Here is a 20,986-nt window from a genome sequence, read left to right on the forward strand (position 1 = left end):
CAGGAATGGACATAAACACTCCCTGGTATCTGAGGAGATGTTCAGCTTTGCCCTTAGTCAACTACAAGGCCAAAGGGAAAGGAGGTGGCGCCAGGTATAAAGAGTGAAACACGACACATGATAGTTATGCCCATGGTGGCTGCAATATCTTTTGATGTACTTCTTCTTATCAGCAGTGTATTGTTTTCTCTGGAGTCCAGGCCTTGACCAAGAAATTTGTACCTTGATAAAATAATCGACTGCCCCTGGTGAAGGCAATGGACTTGACACCCACTGGGGTGTCCCTACACAGGTACAAGTACTAACAACAGTGGCTGCCTTTTAGCCATAGATTTTAATCAGGGCAATAAATTGAAACAAACCCCTGTTAAATCATTTCTCAGCCCGAGTCCTTCACCCACATTCCCTAGAGCATTGGGCCACCATGTGGACGTTTCATTTCTGACCTCAGTTTCACACAGAGACAAAATTTCCTTTGCACAGATCCATAAACAGCAAAACCTCCCTGTGTCTCTGGTCTGAGCCAGGGCGTTTGATTCCAGTGAACCCTTCTCTCCTGCAATGGCGATGGTCAGACAGAGGGGACGTGGCACCTGCATCCCTGCCAGGGAGATATTGGCTCAGCTCTTTCTTTCTGCTGCTGTTGTTAGTCCATGAAACATCAAGGGTGGAATGCAAGGCTGAGTTCACGCACCAGCCCTCAGTGCCCCAGAGAAATCCTGCCCCCTGCTATTGGAACGATGTGCTGGAGATTTGAATGGGAAAGGGACTGTGAATTGTCAGAGTGGGGAATGAACAACAATCTACAGCAATGTCGTTCACACAAACACACTCTCATGCTGCTCCAGCCGGAAGGGAAATGGGCAGGAATTCTCACTGTTCACCCAAGGACACACTTACACTGATGCGCAGCCGTGAGTGTGCTGGGGAAGCTGGTCTGAGCAAACAATTTGAAGTGACAATTCAGTGAGAACAAAATCATCATGCAGTGAAATGGATGCATATCAAGTAGTTGTGGTCGAGTGGTTAAGGCGATGGGCTAGAAATCCATTGGGGTCTCCCTGCGCAGGTTCAAATCCTGCCGACTACACAAGCACTGTGCTGCTGTTATTATTATTGCAGTCTTAGTGCCTGAGCATCCACAGTGCGAACTGGAGATAAATCTAATTTCACTCTGTATACACTTAAAATGCTGCTGTGGCACTGCTATAGCACTTTGGAGTAGACCAGGGGTCTCAAACTCAAATGACCCCGAGGGCCGCATGCGGACTAGTGCATTGGACTGAGGGCCGCATCACTGACACGCCCCCTTGCTGCCCCTGGCCCCACCCCCAATCCACCCTTCCATGAGGCCCCGCCCCTGCCCTGTCTCTTCTCCACCTCCTCCCCTAAGCGCGCGGCTCCCCGCTCCTCCCCCCTCCCTCCTGGAAAGTGCTAAGCGCCACCAACAGCTGTTTGGTGGCTTGGCGGCGGGGCACTTAGGTGGCGGGTCCCGGAACAGAAGGGGCCCCCCACCGCCGAAGACCGGGCTGCGCTTCGGCGGCGGCGGGTCCCTCTTTTCCCCACCCCGGCCGGTCCCGCTTCCCACCCCGGCCCCGGCCGGTCCCGCTTCCCTCCCCCACACCCCCCGGCCCGGCCCCGGCGGGTCTCGCTTCCCTCCCCCACCCCCCGGCCCGGCCCGGCCCGGCCCGGCGGGTCTCGCTTCCCTTCCCGCCCCCCCGGCCCGGCCCGGCCCGGCCCAGCCCCGGCGGGTCTCGCTTCCCTCCCCCACGGCCCGGCCCGGCCCGGCCCGGCCCGGCCCGGCGGGTCTCGCTTCCCTTCCCCCCCCCCACGGCCCGGCCCCGGCCCCGGCGGGTCCCGCTTCCCACCCAGACCCAGGCCCCGGCCCCGCCCCGGCGGCTCCCGCTTCCCCCCCCCTTACCCGAGCGCGTCTCCGGCGAGGCCTGAGCTTCGTCCCGCGCAGAGCCGCGTGGTGAGGGGGCGGGGCTGGGAGCTCCACGCCGAGCGCAGCGCTCAGCCCAGAGCTCCCAGCCCCGCCCCCTCCCCACGCGGCTCGGATCGGGGCGGGGCTCAGGCACTCGGACGGAGACTCGGCGCTCTATGCGCCGAGGCTCCAGGAGAGGGGCGGAGGCGGGAGCCTCCGCTTTTCTTTTGGGGGCCCCTGCGGAGCCCGGGGCCCGGGGCAAATTGCCCCCTTTGCCCCCCCCTCTGGGCGGCCCTGGGGAGCTCTGCGGGCCGCAGGGAAGAGCTCCGCGGGCCGCATGTTTGAGACCCCTGGAGTAGACAGTGACTGGAGGGATTTTCCCATCCCTCTAATAGCTGCATGGACAGAACAATTCTTCCTTTTCTTTAGCACTAACTAACCCGGGATTAGGTCACCTTAACTCTATGAGTTTGTGTGGGGGGTCACACCCTGGGAGACATCGCTTTGCCAGTTCAGTGCCCAGCGTACACCAGCCCTTAGATCCCTCTGGGTATTTCAATGCAGGCACTGACCTGTGAGAGGAAAACATCAGCTCACAAACACAGAGACTGAATTTCCCACATTTAATCTCGCTGCACTTTCCAGAAAGTCACAAAATTCAATTCATTCTTGCTAGGACAGAGAAAAAATAAGTGAAACTAAGTTTTTTGGCTTGATTAAATAAAATTAAGTGTTTAATTAATATAGTAAAAATCTGTACTGATTCCTCTAACTAACACCATAGCGTGAAATAGGAACAGAGACAAATCTTGTCAGTGACGACTAATTTCACAAATGATCTTCCCATTATTAATTTCCACATTGCCCCTAGTGGAGGTCTGGGCATCTCCAGTGTCATTGTTCTGCGTTCACCTTCCCCTAGAATTGTTCTCGGACATTCGCTTTCCTCTGCAGCGTGGGGCACGGGTCACTTGCTGGAGGATTCCCTGCACCTTGAGGTCTTTAAGCCACAATTTGAGGACTTCAATAACTCAGACATAGGTTAGGGGTTTGTTACAGGAGTAGGTGAGTGAGATTCTGTGGCCTGCATTGTGCAGGAGGTCAGACTAGATGATCATAATGGTCCCTTCTGACCTTAAGTCTATGAATCTATGAATCTAGTCCCAAATTTGGAAAACTGTGCAGTTCAGAATGAGAATAGTGACCCCGTCTCCTTCCTGCACCTGCTCTACATTGCTCCACAGCAGCTTCTCCACCTGCAGAGTCACCCCAGCACTGCAGTGCAGCCGCCCAGGGTTCAGCAGGGGCCCCTGGCAAGGACCGTGGGTGCAGCTAACAGCCCGGTGTGCCTGGCCCTGACGCAGCTGTAAAAAAGCAACACTCCCCCCAGAAGTACAGAGACTGAATTCCTTAACTTTAACATCATGACCCCCTGTAGAAAGCCACACGTCAGTTGTATTTTCACAGGGAGATGCAAAAATCAAATGACCAATTTTTAAGCTGAGTAAATAAATTTGAGGAGATAGTTATTAACCTCACAAAAATATATTAAAGATCCCTCAACATAACACCTGAAGGTGAAATATGAACAGAGACAAACCTTGTCAGCAAAGGCTCATTTCCCAAACGATCCTCAAAATGTTACTAATTTCCACCCTTCCTCCGCAGGAGCTCTGTGCAGTGTAACTGTTCTGCAGGCAGCTTCCCATTCAATGCTGTTGTGGGACATTCCCAGACCTGGGAATGTACCAACGACAAATTTGAAGAGCAAACCTGGCTCCCCGCACCAGGCGGGATTTGAGTGTTTTGTCCCTGTCACTTAGTGTTTGTCAATAGTACAGACGCCCTGGGCAGGACTCCAGGCTCTGCTTGAGGGATCCTGGCACAGGGGCTGGGGGGGAGAAAGGATTGTAGATTCTGACCTGGAGAGGAGGTAATAAGTGAAGGGGGCATTTTTTATTAGCCCCCTCCTGAGGGTCCCCAGGTCTGGAATTCTACATTCCACAGGCCAAATGAGGGGGTGATGCCACTTGGCTAATGAAAACCAGTGCTTCAGGTGAAGTTTGAACTCACAAACTCAGCATAGCTCCTTTCAGCACTGCTCTATAAGTACCGTACACTAACCAATTGTGCCACTCAAGCACATGCTAATTGTGATTCTCCAAAACCCCTAGGTTGATACAGGCAAGGAGTGACCCCAAAACATTCTCAGTGGGGTTGAGACCAGGTAGCGACAAGTGTTGTACTCGGTGGGGTGGATTTTTCTTAAGGGTTCCAGGCCCCATTTGACCCTTTTGTTCTTCCCTGTGTAATAACAGGGCTGGTTAAGACTCAATGGAGAGTCTTGCTATAGACCAACAGATCTGAAATCACTGATAACCAGCTCTAAGCATTAGTCCTGCTTTGGGACAGTGTCTCTCGTGCAAGAAACTGCCCAGTCTGCGCTAGCAGTGAGGCTCCCTCACTAACAGCTGAAATCAGGGAGAGCTGTGTGAAGTGCAGGGCCCCAGGGGTGCCTGAACAGGGGGGAACAACACCCCAGGTGCCCAGAGGAGGAGAGGTGTGTTGGGCTCCAGCCTGGGACTCTTCCTCCCTCCTGCCTAGCCCTGACTATGAAGCCTGGCCCTGGAACTCCTTCCTTCAAGTGCCATGTGAGCAAGAGGAAGAGTGTGGCAGCTGCAGGGACCAAAGTTATGGACATCAGGTGAAGCAGCAAGAAACAAGCATATGATCAATCGACAGAAATCTCTAGCCAGACTGTTAAGTTCTAAGACCCCAACCTAGAGCCGCCAGCCCATTGAACCAGCCGGACCAAAGACCTATCTCCAGTGGGGATCAGTCACCCAGCAGGAGGGAAAAACCTCACTCTAGTTGACCCTGAGAGAAGGTAGCCAAACACATTGAGCTCCAGGGCTTTGTAGCAAAGCAACGTATCGCCACGAGGTCCCACTGAGATTTAAACTCAGATTCCAGGATTCAAAGTCCTGAGTGGGGCCCATTACACCATGGGACCTGCTGCTGTTTCATTTTCTAGACCCCTGTGACTCTTGGCTGGTTTGCCCTCTGCACTTATTGCTTCCCACCAGTGGCTTCCTCTCGCAGGACTCTCTCTCCTCCTCCAGCGACTGTGGTCCTGCTCTACCAGATCCGCGGGTCCTGCCCTGAGTCCCCACATCCCCCTGCTTTGTCTCCATTCCCTGCAGGCTGCAAAAATGTCAGGGGAGGCTGCTCCTCCCTTCACTTGGTGCTCCTGCTCATATCGGCCAGCTGCAGCCTCATCTCCTGGAACTCGGGCAGCTGTCGCTTGATCCGGTCGTACAGTCACACGCTGACTGGCTCCCCTGCCTGGATGGTCTTGTGGAAATCCCACAGGCGACGCTGCAGGAGTTGGCACTGTTGGTTTCTTTAATGTTGTGGTGTTTGCCCGACTGCCGGAACAAAGCCGCCAACTCCTCCCTGACTGACTCCCACCAATCTCCCTGGTTGCCATAGGACCCTCTGATGCTTTCCAGTTCTGCCAACACCGCCAGGCCTCGCCCCCCTGCTCCTTTATCTTGCAAGCTCTGGATGTTCATCTTCCAATATCCTCTGCCCTGGGTCAGGGAATTGCCCACATTGAGCACACAGTGAGAGCTGCGTGATCCGAACAGTCCATTGGTACCACCCTGCACTGGGCTGTCGACGTGCTCTCCTTCATGTAAATCCGGTCAGTGCAACTCCTGGCCTTTCCCCACAGAAAGGTGTATCCCCTCTGCAGCTGGTGTGAGCTTGGGTCAGAGGTATAGGAGGCTACCGCCCGCCCTCCACTGGGTCCACTGTGGAGAAACTAAGCCGACCTCGCTACAGACCTGTGCCAGGTAGTGCTCATCATAGAAGAGTTTCCTCTGGCGGTTGGGAAAACAGGACCAGCAGTCCTCAGGCCAGTGCGACAATTGAAATCTCCCCCCCCCCCCACCCACCCGACACCAAAAACCGTGCGGTCTAGAGGAAGGGAGCCAGTTCCTTCATAGACCTTTCCTTTTACACCTTAACTGGGGACCATACACACTAATATAGCCAGAACCAGTGCTGCAGAGCACAAAGCCCACCAGTAATGCCCTCCCTGGTGGGAGCTCCAGCCCCTTCTGTACTCGCACCGCAAAATGTGAAGAACAAGACTCCAACCCCCTCGTTCTTCACTTGCCTGGAGGACCAGAGAGATGGGCCCTTCCACCAATCACCCTCTGCCTATCAAGCTACCCTAGAGTTGTTAATGTGCATTTCCTGAACACCCACCATGGCCAAGCCCAGCTGCTCCTAGCCAATGAACATGAAGCATCTCCTCCTGGGCCCCCAAATCCCTTCCACCTTCCCAGATGCCCCTTCCCTGGTACTGCCCTCCCTCAGCTGCACAGAAGAGTTTTCATCCCCTTTTCCTGCCTGTCACTGCCCAGCACCTCCTCTGGCACCATTCCTGAGGGCCACCCTGCCTCACTCTCTTCATGCCAAATTGGGTCCACCAATAACTCATGTAGGAGAGACAGCTCCCATCCCTCATTGTTAAGGGTCAGGCCAGCCAACTAGGGGCAGAAGCCCACAGCTCTTTTTTTCCCCTATTGCAGAGCCCAAGAACTCACCTTGGGTGCAGGCACCCCTGCGCTCCCAGAGGGAAAGCCACCACTGTACAAAGAGGGAATGAAAGGGCCTGCTAAAGACTGGGATTGAACCAGGAACCTTTAGATTTTCAGTCTAACACTCTCCCAACTGAGCTACTTTGGCAGTTGTGTGCTAGTATTTTGGCCTGTTGCTTCTCTGTCCAGGAGGTTTTTGCAGCCGTTGCACACAAAAAGGATGTCATTGGGAGCGGCCCATGAAGACAAGACTCACTTTTCCCTGCCTTGCTCAGCTTGACTTGCTGCCTCACCCCGTTCCTGCCCTAGTGCCTGGGTTGACCTGGTGGCGGAAGGGGACTGGGGGCCAGTGGTGCGGGGAGGAAGTTTAGCTGGACCCTGAGCTAGACTAGACCCTGGCGGTGAGAGTCTGGCCACCACCTGCCGCCCCACCCTGTTGTCCTGGCTTCCCCCACTGGGTGTCATTTCGGGAGGGAAGTGGGGCTTCTGCCTCCCCTCCCCGATTTTCACACCGCAGAGGAGTGCGAACAGGAAAACGAACGGCTGCTCCACACCCCCACCGGAGGAACCCGGCGCCCTTAGCTGTGGGGAGTAAGAAGTGGCTGTTGGCTCCCTACCTGCACCCCACTGAACAGCTGGTCACTGGCAAGTGGGAGGTGCTGAAGGGGAAGAGGAGGAGCTTGTCAGCAAGGCCTGTAGTGGGGCAGGGGGGAGCTGGCTGCCAGTGGGCGCTGAGCACCATTTTTTTCTGTTGGTTCTGCAGCCCCGTAGCTCCCATGGAGTCGCTGACTCAGCTCCTTTCGCACTCTAGAGAGAGGAGCAGAACCAGGGCTATGGCTGATCTATGGGGCACCAGGTGAGTGGCAGAGGCTTCAGGTGCTGAGAGTTTGCCTGACCCCTCAGGGACACAGTGTGAGGGGGTGTCCCAGGGATCTCTATGAAAGGAGCAGAACAGGATTTACTTGGGGTGGGGAGAGAATTGAGAGTGTCTCAGGGAGTTGTACAGAGGTGTTGCCTGGGTGAGAGACTGGCTAAAACACAGGCCTCGCTGTGAGCAGGATTTGAACCTGCGCAGGGGAACCCTATTGGATTTCAAGACCAACACCTTAACCACTCGGCCATCACAGCTGTGAGCACAAAACTGCCCCAATGCCAGAGAAACTGGTAAATAATCCCAATGCCCAGGCGTAAAGTCATCTGAACTACAGAATTCCCACCGCAAACCTGGCTCCCAAAGCACAGGGGGTTTGTTCTGTTTGCTTAGCCAGGTGCCACAGGAGTCTTTGCTGCTTTTACAGATCCAGACTAACACGGCTACCCCTCTGATACTCCTAGTGACACTCTCCAATGGATCCCCATCCTCCACCCACCTTGAGCTAGGTAGGAGCGGATCATTATTATCCCTACTTGAAAGAGGGAGAAGCCAAGGCTGAGAAAGGAGAATTGATTTGTCTTAGGTCACACAGCCAGTCAGTGGCAGAGTTGGGAATAGGACCCAAGAGCACTGATTTTCATACTAACCATCAGATCGTGAATTTCAAACACTAAATGACCTGAATAAAGTGCTCTCAGATGAGCTCCAGACCAACAACAGTGCACAGTAATTATTCAGCAAGTATTTGGGGAGAACTGCAACGTTACAGAGAATCATGAACTGCTCAGGGACAATTAATGCAGCAAAATTTGTCAACATATAACAGGTTCTGACTTATTTCCTTGGTCTTAAAAGAGAACAACAAGGACCTGTCAATAACCCCCTGCTCAGCCAATCAGGGTAGAGACAGGGTAGAGACAGGACGGGAGGCTGAGGGTTCTCACCAGAGAGCCCAAAGGATGGCCCATGTCACCGGTGGGGATCACTGCCCGAGCACTATTTCAGCCCCACATTTTTGGGTGGACCTTCCACAGTGGGAGCTGCCGAGCACTCCCCCGCAACACACACATACAGACACACACATACACACACACCACTCCTGGTGTTGGGCGGGGAACAGGTGAAAGGACAAAAGAAGCAAGAGACAAAGAGAAAGGAGGACGGGATGGATGGAGGAAAAGGCGAAACAAAAAGGACAAACCCTAATGACCCAAGTGATTTTAAGGGACAAAATCCCAGGTGCGGAATAAAATTCTGCCTCCTTAAGTTCGTGTTTTCCATGCCTAGAATTCAACTGTCACCAGATGGATCAGACTGAACAGGTTTCAAATCTCGAGGAGGCTCTTACCTTCTAAACAGGGACGGCTGTTTTCTAGTAAAATCACTAAAACGGGAGGAGAAAACTCAAAAGAGGTTCCTCCTGGTGCTCACGTACGTGAACCCGAATACTCTCTCAGTCCTCAAAGAGAGACCTGGAGAAGGAGACTTGCTGAAGCAAAGCCACAGGGGTCTCTGAAGTTTCCCTGGCCCCTCACGCCTGTCCTGCCTGGCTGATGTCAGCATCTCTCTGTGAGGTCACCACCTCCCCACCATCTTTGACCAATAGTCTGAGGTCCTGCAAAAAGACTTTGTGATGTCACTGCCACACCCCTCCCTTGCTGTGCTAATGTCCTGCCCCTGCCCAGGCACTTTGGAGGTTTGAGCTGCTCCCTGTGGATCACCCCACTCAAGGAGCGTTCGTTCTAGGAAGCAAGCCGGCTAGACAGGAGAACATCAGACGCTGCTCCCAATGCTACACTCAGTTTTTCAGAAATTAGTCGACTTTATGGCCAGAAGAGACCATTAGAGCATCTAATCTGACCCCCTGCATATCACAGGCCTCCTGTATGACACAAGAGCTACTTTTGGGGCAAACACATTCCAGAAAGGCATCTAATCTTCACTGAATGACATCAGGACATGGCGAATCCACCACTTTCCTTGGTAGCTTGTTCCTGTGGTGAATCATCCTCGCTGTTGAATATTTGTGTCTTATTTGTAATATGAATTTGTCTCTTTTCACCTTCCAGCCACTGGGTCTTGTTATGCCTTTCTCTGCTAGATTAAAGAGCCCTTTAATACACAACCTTTTCTCTCCATTAAGGCCCTTCAACACTTCAATGAAGTCACCTTTCAATCTTCTTTTGATAAGCTAAAAAGGTTGAGCTTGTTCAATAGCTCACTAGAAGGCATTTTTTCCAGCCTTCAGAACATTTATCATCAGACTCCTGAACTTCAACTGGATGTGGTTCTTTGTTCTTCTGCACAACATAGCTCCTGGAGAAGAGGGATCTGTAAATGTACATTCGTATGATACCTTTGTTTAATTGATGAAAACATAAACTAGACACTTAGAGGATTGGAACTGATTTCAGCTGATGGACAGCTTTGCTAGGTTTTTAATGCATTTGGACAGCAAAATGTTGAGTGTTTACATTCATATCAAGCACTCCCGTACAGAGGAGCTCCTGAACATAATGGAGAATGGAAATGAAAATGTTTTCCTTTTTTTTTTTAACAAAAGGAAGAAGGTTATAAGAGAACAATGGGGTTTGAACTGCAGTTAAGCACTCTACCACTGAGCTAGACCCCCATGACAACAGGCGTATGGAATCGTGATGTCCAGGACTTTGAAGGACAAACCCTGATTCATCGAGGTCCTTTGCCATTCCCAGACCACGGGTTGTTTTAAAAATGGGGTTTGATTAAACTTCTTAAATGTGGCAAACACCACAGCTTGCACACCCACCGATATAGCTTTTCCCACTGACATAGCAGCCACCTCTTGAGAAGTGGATTAACTACACCCACAGGAAAACTCTCTCCCATTGGCATAGAGCAGTGGTTCTCAAACTGTGAGTCAGGACCCTAAAGTGGGTCGTGACCCTGTTTTAATGGGGTCGCCAGGGCTGGCATTAGACTTGTAGGTGCCTGGGGCTGAAGCCAAATGTCTGAGCCCCACCACCCAGGGCTGAATCCCTCAAGCTCTGGTTTTGCCCTCCCCTAACTGGGGCAGGGCTCAGGCTTTGTCTCCCCTGCCTCTGTTCAGTGTGGAGGGGCTTGGTCCCTCTTTCCAGGGCCATGTAGTAAGATGTTTTTTTTTTGGCAGGAAGGGGTTGCAGTGAAAGGAAGTTTGAGAAACCCTGGCATAGAGCCTCTGAATATGTCTAGACTTGGCTCCCTGTGGCAGATCAGACACTGAAAGTACAGCCATGGAGACACCACACACCAGCCTTGCCTACCAGGCAAGAATCAAACCTCCACAGAAAGACGCCTGTTGTTTTCTAACCCATCTCCCTAAGCCCTCAGCCACCACCACTTAACAAAGGGGCTTTTCTACACTATGGTTCTGGTCTCACTGAAGGGTCATTTCCAGTTGTTTGCTCAGACCAGCATTAGTGAAAATGGTGCCCTGGGCAAAGCTTGTACTTTGGCACTTCCCCATTGCCTCTGGACGATCCCCACTCCCCCTTTACCGCTAGCTCCTGCACTCACAGCCCTTGCACCTCCTTCACCCCTAACTCCTGCCCCCTCCTGTGCCCCCTTTGCCCTTAACTCCCTGGGCCACCAGCCATTGCCCCTCTCAGGCAGCCCATTCACATGGTTCCAGTGCTGGAGCCCCCACACTTGTTCTCCCTTTCCCTGGGCTTTGGCATCACTAGTCCCTGATTAGCGAGTAGGGTTCAGTGGTCCCCAAAATGTGGGGCATGACTCCTAGGGGGACACAGAGGAACATTCATGGGGGCACCTCAGGGTCCGAGCCAGCCCCCATGGAGGGAGCAGCACTCAGCCCCACTCTGCCCCAGCTCTTCCCCAACCCCACCCTCAGCCTGGGCCTCTGGCTCCCAGCTCGGCCTCTGTGGGATTGTTGTGCATGAGAGTGTGAGAAACTGACATGCAAGTTTCAAGGATGAAGCTAGTTCTTATCTGCTGGGAGACAATAACAGGATAATGAATTAGAGGGTTGGCCAGGATGTTAAATAGCCAATGAAGTTACAGCTGTGCCTGTCTGCACCTTATTAACCAATTAGCAATTGCTTGATTGCCTGCATTAATTGTATAAATGAAATATGCTGGGGAGAAATAAAGGACTTAGCTGCCAATCATACTGACTGAAGAGCTTTGTTCATGCCCGCTTGAGAGGCACCGAGACGCAACAAATGGTGACCCCGACGTGATTCGTATTGAATCATGATAGTGTCGGGAGCCTGAGCCCAGAGGCGAACGGCCAGGAGCCTGAGCCCAGAGGCGGGGAGTGCCTATCCGACGTGATTCGTATCGAATGCTGAAAGTGTCGGTGGCCTAGTCTCGGTGGCCTGTTCCAGGCGGAAGAGCCGCGGCGGGGAGTGCTGGAGAAGGGCCGGCCCCCGGGCGTCCAAAGGAGAGGCGCATCTGAGCTCAGAGGTGAGCGGCTAATATGGGAACCGCTGCATCAGCGGAACAAAGATAACACAGAAGCCCCCGGGCGTCCAACAGAGACGCGGTGAGCGGCTGGGAGCCACAGGGGAGAGTGCCGGAGACGCCCCCGGGCGTCCAACAGAGACGCGCGCCTGAGCTCAGGGGCGAGCGTCCGAAAAGAGAGGCGCACCCAAGCTCAGATATGAGTACCGCTGTATCAGCTGAAGAAAAGATAACATAGAAGTTTTATTTGCACATTATGAACCGACAAAGGGAAAAGATCTTCCCTGCTGCACTGATTCACTTATTAAGAAGAGAGGGGGAGTTGTGGAGGCTCCTCCTGACCGGCCTTCGGGCACAGGACGAGGAGGTGCTCCGCTGGAAGCGAGCCCTGGACGGGAAGACGTTGGAGTGCATGGCGCAGGCAGAGGCTTGTGCCGGGGCCCCGGAGGTCGTTCGGACCTACAGAAGCCTGGAGAAGGCATCCCACGCTGGCTGGTTTGAGCCTGGGACAGTGCTGGGAAAATCATTATGCTTCTCCGGTATGAGCAGCGATAGCTGACACAGGATTTACAGATTAAAAGAAGCCAAGCAGGGAAGGAAAAGGAACAGCATGAGTTAACAAGGCAAGAAAGCTCATTTATTATTTTTTTTTGGCCCAGCCAAGGACATTGCTTGCAACTGAGACTTGGCGAACGGCCAAGAGAAAGGGGGGGGCTTGACTGTGCTCAGGCCGCTGGAATAGCTGTAAAACTCGGCCTGGCATTACCGGAATGTGTCAGATTTCTTTTCTTATGGGTAAAGAAACGCTACAAAAAGGACTGACTGCTTGGACCCATGATTTTTATTGCAAAAGACCCCTTCATATTAGGAGAATTTTCCTACTGATGATTGGCCTAATTTTTTTTTTTTAGTTCCATTGTGCTTTTAAACAGCAGCAATAAAGGACAAGGTAATGTGCTGGCTAATTTTTCCCTTGTCCGCTGCAGCCCCCACGTTCTGGGTATTTCCCCCGTAAAAGCTGAACCACAATGGTGGTGAAAAAGGAGAAAAAACACTCACAGTATTGACATTGCCAAAGTCCAGAAATTCCTGACTAAAAAGACATTGAGAACTGATCCTGGTGAAGAGACAAAGAATTGTACACTGGCAGGAAGAAATTTGGGACTCCTGCTGAGAAATGTGATATTAATTGGATTTTGGGATTTATTTTACAGGCTGTGCCCTGTGTTTTGGATAAATCCTTTAGTATGTATAGCCCACCCTAATTGGATTGTAAATGATATGTCCTTTTTTTATTGAGGCTGAGAAAGCATTGCCGTGGGAGCTAGTATGCTTGAAGTTTTGAATGGCCAGCTGATGGCCATTCGGAGTGATTTTGAGCACCAGGATAGCCCACTGCCCTTACAAATATATTAGGAGTGCCATTTGATTTGGAGTTGTACAAATATATTTTGACATTGTTTAAGTAAAAGTGTAAATATTTGCAGTGCCCCTCCCCAGCATGTAAACCGGTTGAGTTGGGGGGTGAGAGCTTTTACATATTGAACCCTGCCGGGTTCATGGGGAGGATGAATGTGAAATTATTGCCCCAGCTTTTTAGAGTTTAATTGTTTTTTGTTTTTCAAGTTTGAGAAAACTCAGCCAAAGGGTTTGTTGAGTATTCTCAAGGGGGGAGTTGTGTGTTATTTAGGCATAAATTTAGGTAATTTGGGAGAATGGCTTTGAATTTATGTGACCCTAAGAATTTTTATGTAAAGTGTTTTTTGTTAGTTTGTTTAGATTTTTTGTTAATTTTGTGTTATGTGCTGATTATTGGCCGTTGTAGACTGTTTGATATTAGATGTGGCCTATATTATAATAGACAGCGTATTTGGAGAGGAAATATGGATCGGGCCCAGGCAGGCACGCAATAGATAGAGAATTTGAAGGGAAAACAGGATCGGGCCCAAGCGGACAGGCAACAGATAAGGCTTGGAAAGCTGGCTGAAAAACTCTTGAGGGCGTAGCGAGACTAAAAGTTTAACTCTATGGTTGCCAGAGGGAATAAAGGTTGAATTTTGTAAAAATGCTTAGAGAAAAGTTTTTGGTGTTTTGAAATGTTTGTAAATAAATTTAGGCAAGAAATTAGTTTGCAATTGTTTGGCCATGAATATTTTGTTGCATTAGTTGAAGATTGTATATTGTGCTATGTAATTGTAATTGTATTAGGCTAAGGGCATATAAGTGGTGATGTTTTTTTTTAGTGTTTAAAATTAGAAGCTAATAGTAAGAAATTTTAAGCTGTGATTAGCTTTGAATTTTAGGAGTAAGCTAGGAGCAATTGTATTAATGTAAATGATTTATTTGATGAAGTAATTTTTTTTTGTTTTGCCTGCTAGCTATATAGGGTTTTGGTATATTTTAAGTAATGATTAATTGCCCAGTAGGGGTAGTTTTGTTTTTGTTTTTTAGATATTAAAGAAAATTGGTGTTAGCTGTATAGCATTTAATGTACCATGTAATTAATTATGGAGTTTGAATTTATGTTTTATGTTTTATGTTTGTTTGTGATATGTGTTTCTGGCCAGAAAGAATTGTGATTTTGTTAAAATGTTTATGTGGTTTATGTTGTGTTTTTCCTGCTAGGACCCCCCCCCCCCCCTCAGTGTCAGTTTGATCACCTGACACATGGGGGATGGATTGGTAATAGAAATTTGTCACGATTTGGTGTGCAATAGAGATTGGGGGAACCCTGCAGAATTTATACCATTTCTGTGTTTGATTTTGTGTATTTATGTTTGTTTTGTTTGATGTTGTTGGTGTTGTATGTTATGAATTGCATGGTTATGGATAAGCCTTATATATTGAGGAAGTATTATTTGGCTTTTAGTTTTGTTTTGCTTAATTGGTTATTGTTAATTTTTTATGTGTTTAGGAATAGGGGGGAGATGTCCGGTTGCATCTTCCCTATGCTGCCTTGGTGGAAAATTACAGCAGCGTGGTCACAAGAACAGAGGGATGAGATAAAGTTGTTATGAGAAAGTAGGGAACTGCCAGAGCGAGGCAAATGCCAGGTGGCCTAGCTGAGATTGTTTTCAAGGTCCCAGATGGATTCCGGCGAAGTGGGTCCGGCCTTGGCTGATTTTGGCGCAGAGTGCCATACATACAACGGCCTTCTGCCTGCTGCCCCATGTTGCTGCAGTGGAAGCCCTTATTGGAAATCTGCTTTGTGGGTGTTTGCACATTGGCAGAACCCTCCTGGCCCCTTGGGCCATTTGCATTACCTGGAGGGGGGATGTGATAGGTGAGAGCAGGGTACTGCGGAAGATATTGTTACGGTTTAGTTAGATAGCTGGTGTTTTTATTTGCCCTTTGTTTTGGCTTGTGTGTATGTAGTATTGATATTGTGAGTTGGGATTGTTTTGCTGTGCCTTCCTTTTTTTTTATGAGAAGAGGGGGGAAGTGTGGGATTGTTGTGCATGAGAGTGTGAGAAACTGACATGCAAGTTTCAAGGATGAAGCTAGTTCTTATCTGCTGGGAGACTATAACAGGATAATGAATTAGAGGGTTGGCCAGGATGTTAAATAGCCAATGAAGTTACAGCTGTGCCTGTCTGCACCTTATTAACCAATTAGCAATTGCTTGATTGCCTGCATTAATTGTATAAATGAAATATGCTGGGGAGAAATAAAGGACTTAGCTGCCAATCATACTGACTGAAGAGCTTTGTTCATGCCCGCTTGAGAGGCACCGAGACGCAACAGGCCTGGACCCCCTTACCCCTGTCTGCACCCCTCTCCCCAGCAAGCCACAGCCCCACTCTCAGCCCCGGTTCTTGACCGCGGCTTCCGCGGGGCCACAGCCATGGCTAAGAGGGCACAGTGTGAAATGTTTGGGGACCACTGGTTTAGGGTGATGTTCTCAATCACTTCTACAAAGTCCAATAAAAGCTATTCCTCACCCACCTACCCCTCCATCAGGACCAACTAGGTATGTTCTGCTGCCCCTCACTCATGCAGGAAGGATAATAACATTTCATTCCACTCAATCCTAAAGTGATTTGTAACCCAACACCACCAAAACTGGTCATTTTGGGAAAGTGGCCCCATCATGCTGCATACCTAGGCAGAGTAGGTGTGTCTGTGCAAACACGGTCTGTTCCTGAAGTCTTTCCCCCAGCTCCTCACTAGGTGTGAGGGGGGAGCTCATTCAGCCTCTGCTTCTGCTTAGTATTTAAAAACTCCTTATTGTCCCTAGCTCTGCTGGCCTTAGATTTCTATTCCTGTCTTTTGCTTAACAGCTCAGATGAGGTGGCTGAGTGGTTAAGGTGATGGACTGCTAATCCATGGTGCTCTGCACGCATGGGTTCGAATCCCATCCTCATCGGATGCGTTTAGTCATCATCCCTCCTTTGTAGACAACCATGTCCCCCTTTGGTACAATGACAGATCAAACAATGTTGCTTCTTGCAAACAGAAACCCAAACTCCCTTGCTTAAAATAAAATGTCTAAATCCCAGATTTCTTTAAAAAAAAATTCTCTAGTGCTGTATTTCTTAGTTTTTATCTCAAAAGGGAACATCCTCATCATCTCCCCCAAACACCCTGGGACCTGCCCAAATTATTAAAATACCCTCAACCAGAGCAAGGCCAGAGCAGTGAACCAGAGCTAGTGTCTAGGCCAAGCTGTTCTGAAGGAGGCAACTCAAACATTTTCTCCCTGCTTCCCTTGGCAAGGTCTGACTGAGAAAACAAAATTCCCCAAACTGGAAATTTTCTGCTGAAAAACCAATACTAGTCTGTTTGGGGACTTTGGTTTGCAAGTATTATTGTTATTATTCTCTTCTGATTTCTGAATCAGTTCAGTTCAGTCCTTGTTCTCCAGGTGTGTTTCCAGCTGCTGAGTTGTGGGGGAGAGAGGCCAAGTCATGATGTCTCTTCCTCTCTTTCATAGTTTCTTCCAACTTGCTAGGAAGCTCCTTTGCTATGATGTGAGTCAAGCAGTGTCCATTGTCTCTGTGCTATCTTGGAGAAGCCTGCATTGTACACGGTTCCTGGGATAGTCCTTTGGAGTGTGGATCCCTTCAATGGGCCAGCAGCGAGTCTGGCGCCTCCCTTGTCGCACCTGAAAGGCTGGTGGGGGGCATTTCCCAACCTCATAACATATATCAGTAATGCACACAGAGCAAAACTTCATAACTTCCCAACCAATGCGAGCACACACAAGCCAACACGATATTAATGTTCAACAGATCAAGACTTTTGAAATGATACTTCACCAGGCAGACTTTGTACAAACCATGGCATCATTATATGAGAGTGGTGAATATGGGGCTTCCAGGTGCTGCTTTGAGCACAGCGTGCCACACCTGGGCTTACATTGCAGTGGAGACGTACTCTTAGAGTCCATCTCTCCTGGGATAAAGATGGCAGCAGGGCTGGCCTGGGTCATCTGACTTGGGCTCCTGGACGTAAAGCTGAGGGGCTAAAAACTGTGGTGCAGATATTTGTGTTCACACTGAAGCCTGGGTTCAGAAACCCTCGCCCCTCATGGGGCCTCAGAGGTTGGGCTCAAGCCCATTTGTCTGCACTGTAATTTTATAGTCTTGCAGCCCCAGCTCCATAACCCTGAGTCAGCTGACCCGGGCTTTGGGACAGGTGCCCTGGGTGTGTTAATCACAGTGTAGATGTAACATTAGGCTACATCTCCAGTGCAATGAAACACTCTCGGCTGGCCCGTGTTGGATTAATCAGGATCACGCGGCTTGGTCTGGAGTAAAGATGTAGTGTCCATGTCTGGGCTCAGGCTCAGTCCCCTGCTCCAGGAGCCCAGAAGGGTGGGAGGGAGTTTAGCGAGTGGAAATGGTGAAACCGTATTGAGGGGACTGGACCACTGACCTATCAGCTCTTAACACCCAAACTTTCAGTAACTCTATTGTCAGTGCCTGTGAATGTAATTCAAACCATAAGAAAAGCCACACTGGGCTAGAGCAAAGGTCCATCTAGCTCTGAATCTTGTCTTCTGACAGTAGCCAATACAAGGTGCCCCAAAAGCCACTCCCGAAGTTACCACTGGGAGTTGAACCCAGGATCTCCTGTTTACAAAACAGGGGGTTTAACCAGATAAGCCATGGTACCTGCTGTTACTTGAAGCATTGTGCTGCCCACACCTGACTCTCTGCCAATCCCCACTGGGCCCTGACAAGCTTTGCTCGTGTTTGGATTCTGTAAAGCAGAGGAGCAGGGGAAGGTTTACTCCCAAGGTGTGTGAGTGATTATTTGCACAGGTCTACGCTACAAAATTAGGTCGGTGTAACTACATTACTTAGAGGTGTAAAAAATGTAACCCCTCCCCCCCAAGCAATGCAGTTATATCAACCTAATCCCGGTGTAGATAGCGGCTCAGCTGTCAGAACTTTCTGGAGCTATGAAAGGGGAGAGGCCCAGCCTCTGCAGCAGGAATGCAGGGCAGGCAAGTTCACCGCAGGCATTGTAGGATACTGGAGGCGGCCACTTATGGTGATATAATGAACAGCAGCATTTACACTGACAATTTGTCGCTTTAAGTTTGCTGCAAAAAGCTCTAGGCCTCTCGTCGAGGTTGGGATTGAGGGGCACTGGGAATAGGAGGGGCTGTGGGTTGGGACAGAGGAGAAGGGTGCCGACCAAGGGAGCATTGTGTGTTTTTCACACAACTGAGCAATATAATGATGCTGAAATAACTTTGTAGTGCAGACCTGGCCAAAGATTCACACACACACACAGCTTGCAAGGAAAACCTCACCTGCTCCTCTGCTTTGCAGAATCCAAACACATGGAAAGCTTGTCAGGCCCTGGTGGGGATGGCAGGGAGTCATGTGTGGGCAGACACTGTGTTTTAGCCACAGGCAGGCACCATGGCTTAGCTGGCTAAAACACCTGTCTTGTAAGCAGGAGATCCTGTGTTCAACTCCCAGTAGTGCCTTGTTGATTCACTCTTGGAGCACCTGGTATTGGCTACTGTCAGAGGACAAAACAGAGAACTAGATGGACCTTTGGTCCAGTCCAGTCTGGTTTAAATTACACTTACAGGCACTGATAATAGAGTTGATGAAAGTTTGGGAGTTAAGAGCTGATAGGTCAGTGTTCTAGCCTGTCCAGTCTTTTCCCTACACCCCCCCTGAATTTTCCCAAAACCCCCCCCCCAGTTTTGTGAGCTAGTTACATACCCATTTAGTGACTGTTTGGAAATCTGAATTTAAACTGAAACATTAATACACACTTTAAAAGCTTATATAGTGTATGATAAAATATGTGTATCTGAAAAAGTATAATAGATTTGAAAAGTATGAACATAGACTAGCTTCCTTTGCTTCCTTATACAGCTGTTTTTTATGATGTCAGTGCATTCATTTCGGTGATGTTGGCAACCTAATAATTTCAAATGATGATTTGTAAGCAAAGTCTAAATGAGTTCTCCCTGACAGCTAGTGATGAGCTGGGGGCTAAAGCTTCAGGGCCAGATTATATTTACATTCACACCTAATCTACCTAGGTATCCAGCAAACAGAGCTGTGTTGTCCAAGTGATAGATTTTGGCTGGGGTTGGGTTACAAGCCACTTGAATGTAGGGGGAAGAGGGGATGAAATGTTGTTCTTATTGTATGAGTAAAGGGCAGTAGAACTGTACTTAGCCTGTGATGATTTGAAGGCATCAAGAGAGAGGGTGGGGACCTGTCCCTCTCCACTGTTTAAAGACAGAGCTGATTAGGCTCAATAGATAGTCTTTTGTTCTGTTAAGTGACCACTGCAGCCGAAATCACTGACAATCAGGTCTAAGTGCTTAGTCCTGTTGTGGGGACAGTGTTCCTGTGGGTACAGTGTTTTTGTGTAAGAGACAGCCCAGACTGCTCTAGCAGCGAGGTTCCTGCACTGAGAGCTCAGTTGAAATCACTGAGAGCTGGTGGAACCTCAAGAGACCAACTCGCAGAGATCACAGTGGTAGGTGACAGCAGAAGGTGACTGTGCAGGGCCATTGGCAACAGAGCGGTGGAGTGAACGGTGGCACAACGAACAGCCATGGCCAGAGCGAACTGTGCCTTTTTGTCCCCCACCTGGGAGGTGTACTCACATGAAAGTGAAGTCTGAGTCTCCACTGACCAAGGACAACACCGGTGAGTGGAGTGCGGTGGAGGGAAAAGTGAGGGGCACGTTAAATAACCATTTGTTTGTTGGACTATATTTTAGTCACTTTGATCCAGAATGCTAGATTTGTGACTGGGAATGGAAACTTATATAAATATGTTTCCCATTGGCCATTATCTTCGAAAAATCATGGTGATTGGGGGAGGTCCCGGATGACTGGAAAAAAGCTAATGTAGTGCCCATCTTTAAAAAAGAGAAGAAGGAAGATCCAGGGAACTACAGGCCAGTCAGTCTCACCTCAGTCCCTGGAAAAAATCATGGAACAGGTCCTCAAGGAATCAATTCTGAACCACTTAAAGGAGGGGAAAGTGATCAGGAACAGTCAGCATGGATTCACCAAGGGCAAGTCATGCCTGACTAACCTAATTGCCTTCTATGATGAGATAACCAGCTCTGTGGATGAGGGGAAAGCAGTGGATGTGCTATTTCTGGACTTTAGCAAAACTTTTGATACAGTCTCCCACAGTATTCTTGCCAGCAAGTTAAAGAAGTATGGGCTGGATGAATGGGACGATAGGGTGGATAGAAAACTGGCTAGATGGTCGGGCTCAACGGGTAGTGATCAATGGTTCCATGTCTAGTTGGCAGCCGGTATCAAGTGGAGTGCCTCAAGGGTTGGTGCTGGGGCCGGTTTTGTTCAATATCTTCATTAACGATCTGGAGGATGGTGTGGACTGCACCCTTAGCAAGTTTGCAGATGACACTAAACTGGGAGGAGAGGTTGATATGCTGGAGGGTAGGGATAGGATACAGAGGGACCTAGACAAATTAGAGGATTGGGCCAAAAGAAATATGATGAGGTTCAACAAGGACAAGTGCAGAGTCCTGCACTTAGGACGGAAGAATCCCATGCACTGCTACAGACTACGGATCCGAATGGCTGGGCATTCCCAAGGACCTAGGGGTTACGGTGGACGAAAAGCTGAATATGAGTCAACAGTGTGCCCTTGTTGCCAAGAAGGCTAATGGCATTTT

At 49.6% G+C, this 20,986-nt stretch overlaps 3 non-coding genes across 3 annotated transcripts; 2 read left to right on the forward strand and 1 right to left on the reverse strand.

Annotated features, from left to right (window-relative positions):
- Positions 1-1,008: 1,008 nt before the first annotated feature.
- TRNAS-AGA lies at positions 1,009-1,090 on the forward strand. Its single transcript has one exon. It is a non-coding gene; the product is annotated as a tRNA-Ser (tRNA).
- A 6,490-nt stretch (positions 1,091-7,580) lies between these two features.
- Positions 7,581-7,662, reverse strand: TRNAS-UGA. Its single transcript has one exon. It is a non-coding gene; the product is annotated as a tRNA-Ser (tRNA).
- An 8,470-nt stretch (positions 7,663-16,132) lies between these two features.
- On the forward strand, positions 16,133-16,214 carry TRNAS-GCU. Its single transcript has one exon. It is a non-coding gene; the product is annotated as a tRNA-Ser (tRNA).
- Positions 16,215-20,986: the final 4,772 nt, after the last annotated feature.

This window comes from Mauremys mutica, unplaced genomic scaffold, assembly GCF_020497125.1.
Source record: "Mauremys mutica isolate MM-2020 ecotype Southern unplaced genomic scaffold, ASM2049712v1 001000F_np12_subseq_97213:118198_obj, whole genome shotgun sequence".
In the NCBI taxonomy this organism is placed as follows: Eukaryota; Metazoa; Chordata; order Testudines; family Geoemydidae; genus Mauremys; species Mauremys mutica.